Here is a 16,431-nt window from a genome sequence, read left to right as displayed (position 1 = left end):
ATGAAAAGTTCTATTCACTTGTCTTAAATTTCCCTGCCATTAACGGACACTTGTTTGAAAATTACACAGTCTTTTAATCGTTTTGGTATTCGTCTAGACGTGTCTCGTCTTTGTCAGGTTAGTTCGTCCTCACTGTTCTGATGCACCTTCTCGTGTGTCCCACTGAGTAATTGTAATCGACGACTATCTCGATTTTCGATCTGAACGTCTATATTATTTGATGCTTTAAGTGTGTAGAAATACGACACACTTTTCATCCATCTGATTTCCTATATGCTCCTACACTTAATCCTGATATTTTAGAAACGATATAAAATTCAAGTTCATAAACTATCGTGAGTTTGTTTCGTTTCTCATGTTTCATTTACATTAGATCATTAATATTGAAAGAATGTTCTTTAATTGATTTCGATTGGTTCAAGTTCCCCTTCCTTTTATTTTTGGCATCCGTTGTGGTTATTTCGCTCTTCATGCGATCAGTGTTCGTTATCTTTCCGATGTAATCCAATTCTGTCCATTAATGCATCGTACAGTGTAAATCTTGTAGCGGGATCCGGTGTTGATCTATATCCTATAGGCATGTTTTTATCGCCTCATTACTTTGCTTTCGATTTTCGATCTGAACGTCTATTTTGTTTGCTGCTTTAAAGTGTGTAGAAATACGAAACATTTTCATCCATCTGATTTCCAATATGATCCTGATATTTTAGAAACAATATAAGATTCAAGTTCATAAGATGTTGTGAGTTTGTTCCGTTTCTCTTTCAAGATCATTGATGATGATTGTTCCTTAGTTGATTTCGATTGTTTGAAAAAGTTGTTCTTCCTTTTATATTCGGCATCCGTTCTTGTGATTTTGCTATCCACGCGATCAGCGTTCGTTCGATTTCCGATGTAATTCAATTGTACTTCTTCATTAGCTCCAGGATGTTCCGATGTCACCTTATGATGTTCATGTTCGAAAATTCATACACATATAAAGCCACACAATCCATCATTCGACGATAATCCGAAGGATGCCGCACAAAAAATAATAGACAATAGAGTGTTTCTCATTGTTGGTGAAGGGCGTTTGCAATCAGAATTTGTAAATATTGCTGATGTTTACGTAGAATTAAATTTCTTTGACGCAAGCACAAAGGTATCATTTCTGAACAAGACGGCCGATGTATTTCCTGCCAACTATTGTACGTCACTGGAAATTATTATTAGGAATTGAAGTGTAACAGGGCGGGTTCGGACAATATGCTTATCCGTACCCCCTGTGTATTAGAATGGTCTAGAATTGCTTTTTTATATCTGTATATATCTGTCTGAACAAATAGAAAGAAAACCTGTAAAGTACTCTATATGAACCTTCAAACGAAACAACAGACGACAGACCTTATATCAACAATTAACGACGACAGTGTTGCAGCATTCTATACTAGTTCGTTACACTGATATCTGAGCTTTTTAAATGGCAATAAGACTCAAGACTTCATTAGTTTTCACATTTTATATACCAGAACATCAACATTTGTAAACATCAGTATAAATATTTCAAATTCAACAATGTAAAAAGTTTGTGTAAATGTTTCAAAAATAAAAGTAATTTATGCAATAGCACTTTTCAAAAACAATACGGCTTTTAAAAAGACAACACTGGCAAGGTAAATAAAGAGGACGGACTAAAAATTAACCCTAAAGAGGACGCACAGTAATGACGGACCTAAATTAGCTGAGTAAGCTTTATATTTTACTTTTTACTTCATTTAAAGTCAGAATTTGGTTTGAATTTTAGCAAAGTTTAAATCAAACTATTTAAGTTTTCAAACAAACATTTTGGTGGAGTTTCACCTGATATGAATCAGGTTTCCAAAAGTTAGTAAGGAAATAGTAGGAATTATACAAATCCTATGATCTATGAAACATACTTTGTAAAGCAAATTCCAAGACAATCTTATATCAAACTTGTTTTGGTAAAGAAGTAAAATTGGCTCTTCAAAATTTTAGTCTAAAAAGACAATCATTTAAAATGAACAATACCTACAGGTAATTGTTAAATAGGACTATCAAATCCGCTAAACAGTATTGAAAAATATATCTGCCAAACAAGAGTAAAATTCACTTTATCTGGCCATATGTATTAAGGGGAGATAATAATGAAAAATTAGCCAAAACCGTCACAGAAGTCTTGAAAAACATGAAACAAAAGCAACAGAGATAGATTCTTGTTACACATTTACACACTTTAAAACCATTCACAGAGATAATAATAATGTTAAAACATAGTTGCTTAGGAGAGAAAAGAAACATAAATTGTGCTTCAAGAATAACTTCGACAGAATGAAGTAATATCTTATCATTTCGTTTCATCTGCATCGATTTAACAATGTAATCAAACATAACTAAATCAAAGAAAACAAAATTTATAGAGAACGTCTAAATATTCTTTTCCAAATGTTGTTTAGAAACTCAATTTTACACCATAATTTTACCAATTACGAAAAATGATTATGTAACCTGATTTTTTCTTTAAAGATCTAATATGACATTCAATACATTGTCTAATGAAATGTAACTAGAGAGCAAGTTTGTCGTCTATTTTCAGTTTTTTTTTATCATTTAATCTAATTTGACCAATTAAGATTACGATGTTTAAAAGTTGATGAGCCACAATAATGCTGAGATATACCCATACTGCTGATACTAACATTATGTGTATAACTGTCTTATAACATGACGTGTGAAGGTAGAATTATACATAAAACATTCTTTCAAGCGACAGAGATTCGTCTGCAGGTAATATAAAACCCACACAAAAGTAACAAAAATATCGTAGAGAGTTGTATCATGATGAAGATATAAAAAAAAGTTAGTATCAGAACTTAAACGTACTTTGTAAACATAAAAATCAACTGGAAACAAAGAATTTCATTTTCAAAATAAATAAATCTTATCAATTTTAGTCTGAAAACTTTTTTAAACATCAACTTTTATTTGTCACCTTTCAACCAAAATCTTTGCTGTTTAAAATTAATAAAAAATTCTTATTTTCTTTTGGTTCAAAGAGTCATATGTTTTGTTAAGTTGAATTTTTTTTTTTTTCATCTGAAACGATTATTTCAAGAGAAGTTGGAAGAAATAAATAATTTCTTATATACGAACAAATCATAATTATTTTCTTGAAACTTCTGAAGCACGTGACTTGTACCGAAATCGAAGACATGTCTTGAATAAGACTCATGATTAGCTAACCCGAATGACCATGTCAATTATTGCAATCACGTGACGTCCGTCTTCATCGTCGTTAACAATTTTTCAAAACTCTTCCCCTCTGACATTACTAGACTAATTAGAACCAAACTTGGTATGAATGTTCTGAATGTTCCAAGATTATTCTGCTAGAACTAGATTTTGATCCGTCGAAATACATATGAGCCAGACAACGGTTTTTCGTTTATATCTCCTATACTGTAATATTTTGAGTGTAAAAGTGTTCAACACGATGAGATCTATCTATGAACAAATATTCGTGTTAATCTGTCAAGCCATACTGGAGTTATTGCCCTTTTACTACATTTTTTTTTCAAATTTTTTCATATATTTAATATTGTTACTTTCAAAAATGTTCTTCTCCGAATCTACTGGACATAATTCAATAAAAGTTGGTATAATTGTTCTTTCGGGTGTTTTGCACAAAATGATTATTGAGATTCTTGGGATTTTGTGAAAAATATGGTTGCTGATACTAAAGATAGAACATGGGGTCATAAAGCAGTTTTTAGAAAATATTTCCTGAACCGTCAGATCAAGCCAAATTTAAACACGAGTAAAAGTGTTCAGCATGATTAAATCATTGTGAGGTAAATTTTCATGCGAATCAGTCTGTTCAGAAATGCTTGAGTTATTGCCGTTTTACAACGTTTTGTTTTGCTATTTTTTAATGTCATATACTTTCAAAAATTTACCTCTCTGAAACTACTGGGCATAATTCAATTAAAGTTGATATGATTATTGATCCTTCAATCTCAGTTTCCGCTATATAGATGACGTATTATCTTTAAACAATCCTAATTTCGGGGATTTGATACATCGCATCTACCCAAAAGAACTAGAGATAAAAGATACTACAGACACTGTAAAGTCAGCCTCATATCTTGACCTACACTTAGAAATCAATGGTAAGGGAAAACTATTGACCAAACTTTACGACAAACGTGATGACTTTTCATTCACAATTGTCAACTTTCCTTTCATCTGTGGCAACATCCCTTCAGCTCCTGCGTATGGAGTGTTCATATCACAACTCATACGTTATGCCAGAGCTTGCCGAAACTACGTAGACTTTTTGTATCGCGCCAGAACTCTAACAAATAGGTTATGTTGCTACAAGATTGAAGTCATCACTACAGAAGTTTCATAGTTGTCATCATGAACTCGTGGATCGTTATGGTGTATCCATCTGCACCGTGAACACTGATTTATTCAACGGGTCAAAGTTTTCCTTCCCTCGTTTGTCTACCCCGGACTTCACTTTTTATGAGCGACTCGGCGGGTGTTTCTAGAAAAGCAGAGGACGCTTACCCTACCGGTGCACCTGGTCCATGCTGCCAGTTTTTAGTGGAGTCCGAGTTGCTCATTTACTTTGTTACTTTGTATGTATGATTTTAGTTACTTTATATTCTTTGTTGTGTATGTCTGTTTTCCATGTCTGGTCTTTGCCCTGGATTACATTCTTTTGATTACCGCTATAACCTTGGTTCCCTTGATTACTCTTTCTCAGGTGGGCAGTTAGGAAATTTTATCCAAGAAATAGCATGGCCGCTTTTACAAAAAAGAATCAAGCCAGGTGAGCGATTTAGAGCATCTAGTTTATCTGACTAATTACACTTACAGGTTACCACTATTTCATTTAATTTGATGCCAACCGAAAGAGTAGCATTTACAGAAGGAGATTTCTTAGGATGGTAATTAATTATGTAATGATATATTACTTATGAGCAAATGAATATTTCCTTATTGAAAACAACTACATGAACACCTTCCCAAGCAGAACCTTTTCCAAGAAAAAACACACTTCTAAAAAATATTTTTGTGTAATCATCCTTAACGAACACGACATTAAGATAATTTTGCGGAAAAACAAAAAAAAAAAAAAAAAAAAAAGAAGGTATGTCCTATAAAGGTTACAGACCACCAATTCAACCAATGAGCATTTGGAACGTACGCAAAAAATAGTCCTACGCAGAAATTACCCCTGTTCCTCATAGTGCTGTGAAAAAAAGTTCTCATCTCATTTCAAAAATTTAAACAGTTTCTGAAAGAAAAAACATTTCTGTACATTTTATAGGTGCACTTTGCTTCTTGTGATGTGAAGCCTAATCTCCATAATGATTTCTAAATATACCCCTATCTTGTGAAAAAACTGGGATTTCCCATGCTATTTATAGACACTTCACTTCCGGTGACCAGTACTGCACTGCAAGTCTGCTGACCCCACATGCCATTCTGAGGATTGTGAGCTGACATATGTAGAATCATGCTGATATATAGTCCTCCGCAGGTTAAAGTTAAGGTAAAGTCCAGAGAAGCCATTGAATATTGTGTAATTAGCATAGAAGCCTATGGGAAGTGGAATTAGTGGTTTTTAGCCTAAAAGCGCAAAATATTGGTCAGAACGAATGTTTAAAAAATAACCGACACTTTTTAAGGATATCATTTATATAACTTCAGGCATACACGTGGACCTAATTTAATATGACACGCTGATTGTACAACTGAATTTGGAACTCCTCAAACAAGATCTGACTGCCCACAGAACAACAAGAAACTGCAGATATCACGTAAAACATTCACTGTAGGAGACACGCTTGATGTTTCGAACGCTACCACAATTTCAAATCGGGGCTATTCACTTAAGCTTGTAACTACAAACAGTTAGTAGACTTTTCCTTGGTACTGTTTATTTATCCAAAAGAGCATTAACGACACAGTTGTACAACTGAATCTGAATTGTTTTGATTTAAGTTATTGTTACACATTTATGAACAATTTTGCAATATAGGTATAACTATTTTTTTTTAGTTTTGATTGGGAAGGAAAATAATTTTGTTAAATCATTATATTGTTTCAAAAATCTGATGCGACCTTGTTTCTTGAATTTAAGGTAACTTCATAAGGCGGGAACAATCATTCTTAACCTTTAAGCACATATTTGCAATCACTAATTTACTGTATTTCTCTTTTTCTTGCAGACACCGAACTTGCAATTGAAAACGAAACGGAAATCGAAGAGCATTCTCCAATCGGGTACGTTCTTTTGGATCACAGATACTGACCATGGGGGTGACATTACATTGGCACTCAGCAGAAACAATTCATCATTCTCATTAAGTGATGTACAGGGCGGTAAAGGTATCTATAGAATATCCAAGAATTTTATGTTTTGCGGTGATGATTTTTTTTAGGTCATCAGATGTCCCTAGCAATACAAGCATTGTGACCTGTCATGTTTTTCCTGCTGATACAAAACGGAGTATAAATTTTTGTTATTTTGATCAATTGGTTGAATATTGATTTCTCATATTGTTTTGTTTTTCAACACGTTCTAATCTGTTTTTATTTTCTTTTAATATTCTCATACAAAAGTTTGATATATCAATATATTGGATGAATAAAATGTGATTTATTATTTATTACAAATTTCAGTATCACTAACATTGGAACAAACATTACCGGAGGGTACAAGTGGTCCTTACGTTCTTACAATAACTGGACGAGATTCCTGTCAATATTCATCAACTACGACGGTCACTGTGGATTTGTCATCGCAAAAAATCTGTATTTATGTAGTTTTTAAAACAAATCAAATGTTCAATTAGTTCAGCCTTCATCATAAATAGGATGCAAATGAAATTTCGATAGATAAAAAAATTATTTTACAAAGATCTGAGTGATGTTTTATCTTTCTGTTTGTTATAATCTGCAACATGCCTAAAATAATTTTTTATTGGAATTCTTAAGATATTTTCATAAGAATTCTGAGAAAGACTTTAATGTTTGCTTTATTTCAGCCTCCTTGTATACACAACCTACCACATATCATAAAAATCAGCGAAAATTTGAAGGAACCTATATTGCTTCATAGTATCAACGTCACTGACGTCTCTAACGATCCAGTTTTTTGTACTTTGTCACACAATTCCGATATGCTATAACTTCCTTTTGAAACACGACCAAGGATGTAATGTTGTCGCGAGATAGCTGATTACATTTTCTATTATTCCTTTGTTGTTAATTAATTGATATTTGTAATCTTAATTAACCGCATATCAAATAGAAAATTGAAAAATATACCAATTTTGTTTATCATTTCTTTCAATGTGCAAAATGCTTTAGACTTTTGAATAGCAATGATTTACCTTCAAATGGTGATTTTAGTATATTGATCAAATGGCTTGAACATAGAAATACAATGACCGTCGGCTGTAAGTCTGGTCAATTAGGGATACTTAGAACAATTTGCGCTAATGTTTGCGTGAGCTACTAAAATGACGGACTCCTTCGCCCTTACACGATATAGACGACCAGTTGATGGTAAAACAAGTGATAAAGTCAGGCTCCTTAGTTATGTCTAAAGACATTTATTTTTAAAACTCGATATTTTACGTAATTTATTATTCATACAGAGCCTTGAAAATGTGATATGAATATCAGCTACCTTACCGTAATTAATTCTGTATGTATATGGAAATGTTGCATGCCTGAAACTTGAAGACAAAATTATATCTATTATCTATTTTTAGGTTGGTTTAAAAGAGCAATTATTATTTCGATGTTCCCTATATCACTAATGACTATCCTTAACTTTGTGATTCTGATTTTAACAATCTTTTGTCTTGATCCACCTCACCAAACTGATGTTTGTCATAGAAGGGTCGATGACAGAATAACAGCAGAAAAAAAGAAATGTTACAGGCATAAAGACAAAAGCAATTGAATCTTCAGTGTGCTCACAGATTGACCAAGAGGAAACAGAAGTAAAGATAAAAAAAAAAGTTAAACTTTCAGTTTGCTCACAGATTGACCGAGAGGAAACAGGAGTAAACATCCGGAGAGAAGCAATTAATTTTAAAAACAAGAACACTGGCGAACAGTTTTTTATTCCGGTATGGAGATCTAGAAAGAAGGTTTTTGTACAAATATTTGAAAACGCTAATTCAACAATTAAAACTCAATTTAGTGGCGTTCAGTTGAACATTTTCCATTTTGGTCGCAAACCGTCTCCGAACAAGAAACATGACGGCAATAAGTGTTGTCTTTCAGAATAAGACTGAAATTAAAGAACAATGGCGACAAATGATAACAGAGGGTGAACATTAAAAAACAAAATGAATTTAAGATGAAACAGTGAAAACATGAAAAGTCAATTTACTCAATCCATTGAATTGGAAAAGATAGACCGTAGCCTTACTAGGCGAAGTGACAATAAACACAGAAAACAATGACGAACCTCCGAAGAAGTCTTTTAATGTCGATGATGAATTATTATCATTGAAGAGTGAAGATGAAATTTAATCACAATAAAGAAAGGAACGTACTACTAAAATGTATACTAAATATCATATCAGTTGTCAAATTGGTTTTGTTTGTGTAGTTCCTTGTCATCTTTGAGTCAAGAAGATACTTCAATTAAGTCACTCAGACCAAAAAGGTTATCAAAACAAATCTTCAATGTTACCATAAAACTGGTTACTTAAGGAGTGAATTCATTCTTTGTGAATTTTGAAAAGTCTTGAAAAATTTTATCTTATGATCGTCATAATAATTATAACGCCATGAAGACAATTGATGTGTCAACATTCTACATGAAAAAGTTAATCGAAATAAAATAAAATGTTAGAAATTCAGAAACAGAGGCATAAGTAGATATGGATTGGTATAAAGTCTACTAATTTTGTGATAGAAAAAAAATCAAATGACTATCATTTTTTTTCAACAAGATATTTTTTTTTAAATATTGATAACAGAATTGTTGTAGAAATGTCTCATAACACTATCTACATTCCATTATGCAAAAAATGCCTGGCTACGTATTACCATTGCCCTACTACGACCTATTCCTTTCCTTTTATTAAGCATACTTTGTCAGATATCTTAGCTCTTGTCGACCTGTCAAATCCTGGTTCCCTTGATCTTAAAAAAAAACACATTTCGCGGTATCTAGGCTATTTCAATTGAATGTAAATCGCTGTGAAATCTTACTGATTGAATACCGCCACTTGATTAGATGAGAATATTTTACCTAATACCAGGTGACTGGTTATAAAGACTAAGCATAATTTTGTACTTGCAATGAACTTTCTGAATATATATTTTATTATGTGGATTCTGAAAAATTCGACAGATCCTCTATAAAACCCTCAATTTTCAAGATTATAATCAGAATACATCAGCATTTAAACCTATGATTTTTCAAATCTTTATAATTCTAATATCATACCCAGTTAAAATCAAAAACACTATACATCGTTGTTACTCAAAAAAGAAGGAACATCTAGGTACAGATACGTTTTGTAGTACCTGGTAGAAATTCCTCATACTTTGTAAAAACCGATTCCAAATTATCTTCTTAATATACTGAAGATGTTTACAAAAATATATTGACCGCATATTTCTCCAGTATGATGAACGCGTTTTTCAACAAACGGTCGGCATTCCATTGGGAATAAATTATGCTCCAATACAAGCTGACCTATTTCTTCACTCTTATGACGCTAACTTTATAGCTGATCTGATCCGAAGGAAGGGACATCGTTTAGTCAGCTTCTCAACTTCCGTTAGATGACGTATTAGTGTTAAACAATCCTAGTTTCTGGAATTTTGTACATTGCATCTACCCAAAAGAACTTGAGATAAAGGATAGTACAGACACTTGAAGTCAGCCTCATATATTGACATAAACTTAGAGGTTGATGGCATAGGAATACTATCGACCAAACTGTACGACAAACATTAAGACGTTTCATTCCGTGTTGTCAACTATGCCTTTATCTGTAGCAAAATCATATCACTCATCGTTATGCCAGAGCTTGCCGTCACTACGCAGACTTTTTGTATCGCGCGAGACCTCTTCAAATTAGGCTTCTGGAAGAGAGCTATGGTGCTACAAGATTGAAATCATCACTACACAAGTTTTATTATCGTCATGTTTAACCTGTTGATCGTTACGGTGTATCCATCTGCACCATCAGAACCGATTTGTTTAAGGTGTCATGGTTTTTCTTTTTCTTTCGTCTACCCTGGACTTGACTGTGCGGGTGTTTCGTGAAAAGCAGAGCACGCCTACACTACCAGTGCACCTAGTCTATGCTCGCAGTTTTTAGTGGAGTCCGAGTTGTTCATTTACTTTGTTTACCTTGTATGTATTATTTTGGTAATTTTATGTTCCTTGATATTATTGTGTGTTTTCCATGTCTGGTCTTTGGTCCCTTGATAACTCTTTCAAACGAATGATTAAATATGTTTATTCATTCATTTATGTAGAAGTTGAAGCAAGTTTATTCTTGTGAACAAATTTGGCAAATGAAATTGCAGATTAAGCACTGAACAGAGTCGGAAGAAGAAACCACAGTGTCGTACAAAAAAGGAGAAGCATACAGCTATAGTGAAGTAAAAACTTCTGCAAATTCTGTAACAACATCTGGAAGTCTGTTGCCGGTTTTCTTTTGTCATAAATTGTGAGTTATTTTTATATGTCAGTTCTACAAAAATATATTTTCAAATACCTACGTAGTATTTTCATATAAAAAAGCAATTTTAAGCATCGCAATTAAATTGACTTTCGCTATAAATTCTCTCTCTAACCTCATATTTCTATTTCAGTTGAATTGACACAAAAACATGATTCATGCTTTACGTCAGACAAACCAAAAAAGAGTGATATTTTATCAAAATGTTACCGTTCAATAACTTGGTGTGTTATATTTCCCTTACATAACTATATTTCCTTTCTATAACTTTATATGTTACATTTCCCTTTTTATAATTCGGTATGTTATATTTTCCTTCTATAACTTGGTATGTTACATTTCACATCTATAACTTGGTATGTTAAATTTCACTTCTATAACTCGGTATGATATATTTTTTCTTTACAACTTGGTTTGTTATATTTCATCTTTTTAATTTGGTTTTATTTCATCTATAACTGGGTATGTTATATTTGTATGACAATATTATATATCAACTGTTGTTAGAGGAACGTAAGTGCTGTATTTGTCGAACGAACACAACATCAGGAGACGAAATCAACAAAATTATTAAAGAATTAAAGGTTGACAGGAGAAATACATAACAAATTGCTAAAAAATGTAATTCGAATGACGTCATCGTTTAAAACTATTCGATTTACGCTAAACTTTAGCTTTTTAAATCTTGGTGTAATAGAATCAATTAACACCAATATAGTCCTTAAATGTTGTTGTTGCAGTCAAGAAAAAGCGTCCTCTGCTTTTCTAGGAAGACCCGCCGAGTTGCTCATAAAAAGTCAAGTCCGGGGTAGACGAAAGAGGAAAGAAAAACTATGACACGTTGAACAAATAAGATTTTATGGCGCAGATGGATGCACCGTAACGATCCACGAGTTCATGATGACGGCCATAAAACTTCTGTAGTGATGACTTCGATCTTGTAGCAACATAACCCTGCTCCAGAAGTCTATTTGTTAGAATTCTAGCGCGATACAAAAAGTCTGCTTAGTCTCGGCAAGCTCTGGCATAACGTATGAGTTGTGATATGAACACTCCATACGCAGGTGCTGAAGGGATGTTGCCACAGATGAAAGGAAAGTTGACAATTTTGAATGAAAGTGTAATCAAAGGAACCAAGGTCATATCAGTAATCAAAAGAATGTAATCCAGGGACATAGACCAGACATGGAAAACAGACATACACAACAAAGAACATAAAGTAACTAAAATCATGCATACAAAGTAACAAAAGTAAATGAGCAACTCGGACTCCACTAAAAACTGGCAGCATGGACCAGGTGCACCGGTAGGGTAAGCGTTCTCTGCTTTTCTAGAAACACCCGCCGAGTTGCTCATAAAAAGTTACGTCCGGGGTAGACAAACGAGGAAAGGAAAATTATGACCCGTTGAATAAATCAGTGTTCATGGTGCTGATGGATACACCATAACGATCCACGAGTTCATGATGACGACCATAAAACTTCTGTAGTGATGACTTCAATCTTCAATCAATGAAAAGTGATCACGTTTGTCGTAAAGTTTGGTCAGTAGTTTTCCTTTACCATCGCTTTCTAAGTGTAGGTCAAGATATGAGGCTGACTTTACAGTGTCTGTAGTATCCTTTATCTCAAGTTCTTTGGGGCAGATGCCATGTATCAAATCCCCAAAATTAGGATTGTTCAAAGATAATACGTCATCTATTCAGCGGAAACTGAGATTAAAGGATCTACATGTAGCTAAACGATATTCTTTCTTTTGGATCAGATCAGCAATAAAGTCAGCCTCATAAGAGTGAAGGAATAGGTCAGCAAATAGAGTAGTACAATTTGATCCCATTGGAATGCCGACCGTTTGTTGAAAAACGCGTACACCGCACTGAAGAAATATGTCGATTAAAAATTTTGTTGCAATTGTGGTTTGAAGTGAGCATGTTCTTTTCAAGTTATCGAACAATCTTGTGTACACAAATCCAATGTTTTGTACACTTTCTGTAATGTAAATAACAATAGTTATTGCAAACACATCATAACTATATGTTATGTTTGGGTATGCAATAAGTCCATTGAAGGTATACGTATACACGCAACATAGGAATACGCAGCTGGCAATGGTTATCAGATATAAAATTATAAATCGTATAGGAGGCAAACTATAACAAATGGAATCAGTGTAAAGCGCATAATAGGCTGTAAGTTACTTGAAGAAGGAAATGTTTGTAGTAATGTTTTGTAATACGCCCATATGAATACACATATAACTCCAACAATCGGAAACCCATACAAGATACAGACAAGAAACCATTTGATTATACAAATAAGGATATAAATGGAGTTATTATAATTATACAGATGTGTTTTAAACATTTTTCATTTCCGGAACAAATTAACGTGTATCCTTCAAAACGACGCTTCTGTAGAGAAAATCCAATTTTCCAAAATACTGGGTTGATAAGCATGTAAATGTTGGCTTTTAAAACTGTATAAAGTTTAGCGTCATCAGTGCTACGATGAATATTTAGACACGCACCAATACGTCCACGTGTAGTTACATCGATAGTTACTAATGTGGTAAACAAACGCTTTTCTTCCTCCAAGTCCCTGGTAATGAATGAACTGAAGTCCTTCGATAAACATAAAAGAAAGGAAAACGTTGACACATAGATCGCAAGTGCAATGTATGGACCTCCAAAACATACAAGGAAGTCGCGCTGGGATAGCCTATAACCGGCAACCATACTTATCCAGTCAAACAAAGTGGAAGCTTTCACACTATTGACAATAAATTCACTCATAAAACATTTAAATAATGCAATTTCAATGGTTACGATACAAAAAGTCATTAAAACGCTACAAATCTTCAAGAAGGTTGAAATAGGTATACTTGTATTCATATCTTTATAAATGCAATTTCGTATCATTTTACTGAACGATATGGGATTTGAAACAAGCCATGTGTTAGAATCAAAATCAAATGAAAAAACATGATTTGAATCGCTAAATGTAAAACATTTAAGAAAAAGAATTGGGAGAAAAAAGAAGAGCAAACATCCCACGTAGGAAGAAAAATTCCACCAAAGATCGTTGTCAATCAGCAGTTCTTCACTGCTGCAGTTGGTTACGTCAACATTACTGTCAAAATCGAAAGTGTGGTTACAGCATCGGTAACCTAAAGTTTGTTTGTTTGTAGATATTGTTCTCCTCCGTTTTTTTTTTTCAGAAAAAGTCCCAACCCATTCTAGATGTGATATTGTACATTCTGTGTGTGGTTAACAGCTTGTTGAAAATGAAGTTTCATTTCGAGGAGACTAATTTTAGAATTCTGTGAATGAAATCTTTGTACAAAATTGTTAATATCTTTTTCATTAAACTTAAATTTGTAATTTTTGGATAGAATACTTTCCAGTGCATTGAATCGACTATAAATGTTACATGTCGATTAATCGTAAAGATTGTCCCTACTACTGTTTACATCGATGATTGCAGTTTTCTCGCAGGAACAGTTTAATAAGTGAACAAACACAAATTAAAACATCCAAACCATATACTGAATGTGTTGAATATCGCCATAGTGTGTACTTAAGGACAAAGATTTTCTAGATTAGTGAAGATAATAAATTGTTTTCTTAATTCACAATAGGACAACTTTTCGTCGTCAAACACGGAAATATGGTATACATTTAATTTTTCAGGCTCTTTCCGACATAAGTACCTAATAAATTTTCAATAATAAATACAGATACAACGAGCCCTGCGGGATGAAAAATGTCAGCTCAATGTGACCCACAGGTCTTAATGAACGACGAGGAAACCCTCACATCATTGGCAGGCTGCAGCTGGCCCGAAAACATTATTATATCCAGGAATATTGAAGAAGTTGCCTCTGTATACTCAAGCAACTTAAAGTAAACTAAAAACAAAAACACAACAAGATACACAGAACTCCTGACTTTGAACAAGAGCAAAGAAAAAGCGGCGAGATTCAAGTACTTTGGCGTGAGTCCATGGTTAAAACATAAAAAAAAAAGATTATACGTTACACAAATGAATAAATGAAGGACTGCTAGCAGCTAACTGACACGCCAGCGTCAGACCAGTTTAAATCTTCAAAATGTTTTGCCCTCATCGTTTGTTATAGTATGGTATATAAATCCAAATACAATAAGGACACAACCCATGTCATGCCGAAATTGCTTTTAAATTAAACCATCATCGTAAACGAATATCTGCTTAATATCCTTTCTAAAGGCCCAAAGTACCGTGAACCACGCTCCATAAATTGGAATTATAACTTTAAACTTTTATTGATGCCCTGGAGGACTATGCAAGAAAATGGATAAAACGAGAACAGGACGACATTGATTCTCTGTCAGAGTGGTTAAAGGCCGCGAGGTCTTTAACTTTGAATCGAATGAAGTTTTAAGTAGGTCAATAAGTGCCAATACTACATCAGTTTTCAAAGAATCCGACGTAGCAATAACATTGTTTACTATACAAATATGTTGTCGTACCAGCTTACAAAGCCCAAAACAACATTGTTTTTGTCTGCAAAACTTTTAACATCCAGTGTTTATTACGTAGGAAATAATAGCAGTGATAAGACCTATACTGCTACAACGCCGTATACGTACTGGATTCCTTAACTCCACAAGAATCCATAAAAGCAACGTTACATATGCTGATATTCTTGCAAAATGTACCACCAAACCGCTTTCAAAACTTTTAACTTCTATAGCTGTCAAAGAGGGTCTGCAGTCCTACCACAACACTTGTTACTCCCGTAGTGGTATTAATTCAATGAGGATCCTGAAAAATTCGGAAGATCTTCTGGAGATCATCAGTTCAAGACTATTATCAGAATATAGTAGCATTAAAACCTATGATTTTTTCAACACTGTATACTTCTATTCCCCATACTCAGTTTTTTGAAAATTTGAAACTTGTAAGTTTGTTTCTGGTAAGTGATCGTACGATCAAACTTAGTTTGAATGTCAGCTATTGTGTCATTTGTTGTTTTATAACGAGGGGTAAGGTTTTCTGTCTTCCTTTTTTCTTTTCTCTCATTCTCGAGGTAGTATACTTCATTCACTAATGAGTGTATTAGAACATCATGTTTGTGCGTTCAGTAATGCTATCATTACCTTGACAGATTGGGAGCTAGTTTTATTAAAAACTTCAAAATCTCAGAATTTGGTTCAGAATGTAGCAATCTCTAGGAAACTTGTTACTGCTAGTACTAGCTTTTCTATTAACCAATTTACTGTTTAGACAATAAACGACTGACCGGCTAAATAGAATAGTCCTATATTGGTTGCCATTTTGGGAACTCAGTGCATTTTTCCTAAGGGTCTGAACAGAACTCATTGATTTCAGCCGATTGGGTTTTTTATCATCAGTCATCTGACCACTACCTTTAGATACATCAATAGCATCAAGCATTTTTCATTATCACCAACAACTATTTGGAGACACTGATCCTATAAGCTTTTGTTTGGGACCGCCTTCAACACAGAAATCACTTGCCACCATCTTTAAATAAAGTCGAAAAAAACTTGAATTTAATCGACTTTGAGAATCTCGAAATTTCACATTTAAAATCTAAAAAATTTCGACAAAGCCAAAATTTTGAAAGTCATTTTTCGACTTTTTGGAAGTAGAAAATTGGAATTTAAAGTAGAAATTTTGAGTTAAAATTCTTG

At 33.6% G+C, this 16,431-nt stretch overlaps 1 pseudogene; it reads right to left on the bottom strand.

Annotated features, from left to right (window-relative positions):
* Positions 1-672: 672 nt before the first annotated feature.
* Positions 673-16,171, bottom strand: LOC148618677 (uncharacterized; annotated as a pseudogene).
* Positions 16,172-16,431: the final 260 nt, after the last annotated feature.

This window comes from Perna viridis, chromosome 4 (genome assembly GCF_037379345.1).
Source record: "Perna viridis isolate PV_CMFRI_1.1 ecotype Kerala chromosome 4, ASM3737934v1, whole genome shotgun sequence".
NCBI lineage: Eukaryota > Metazoa > Mollusca > Bivalvia > Mytilida > Mytilidae > Perna > Perna viridis.
The sequence above is the reverse complement of the archived record's forward strand: the minus strand, read 5'-3'. Positions and strand labels throughout refer to the sequence as shown.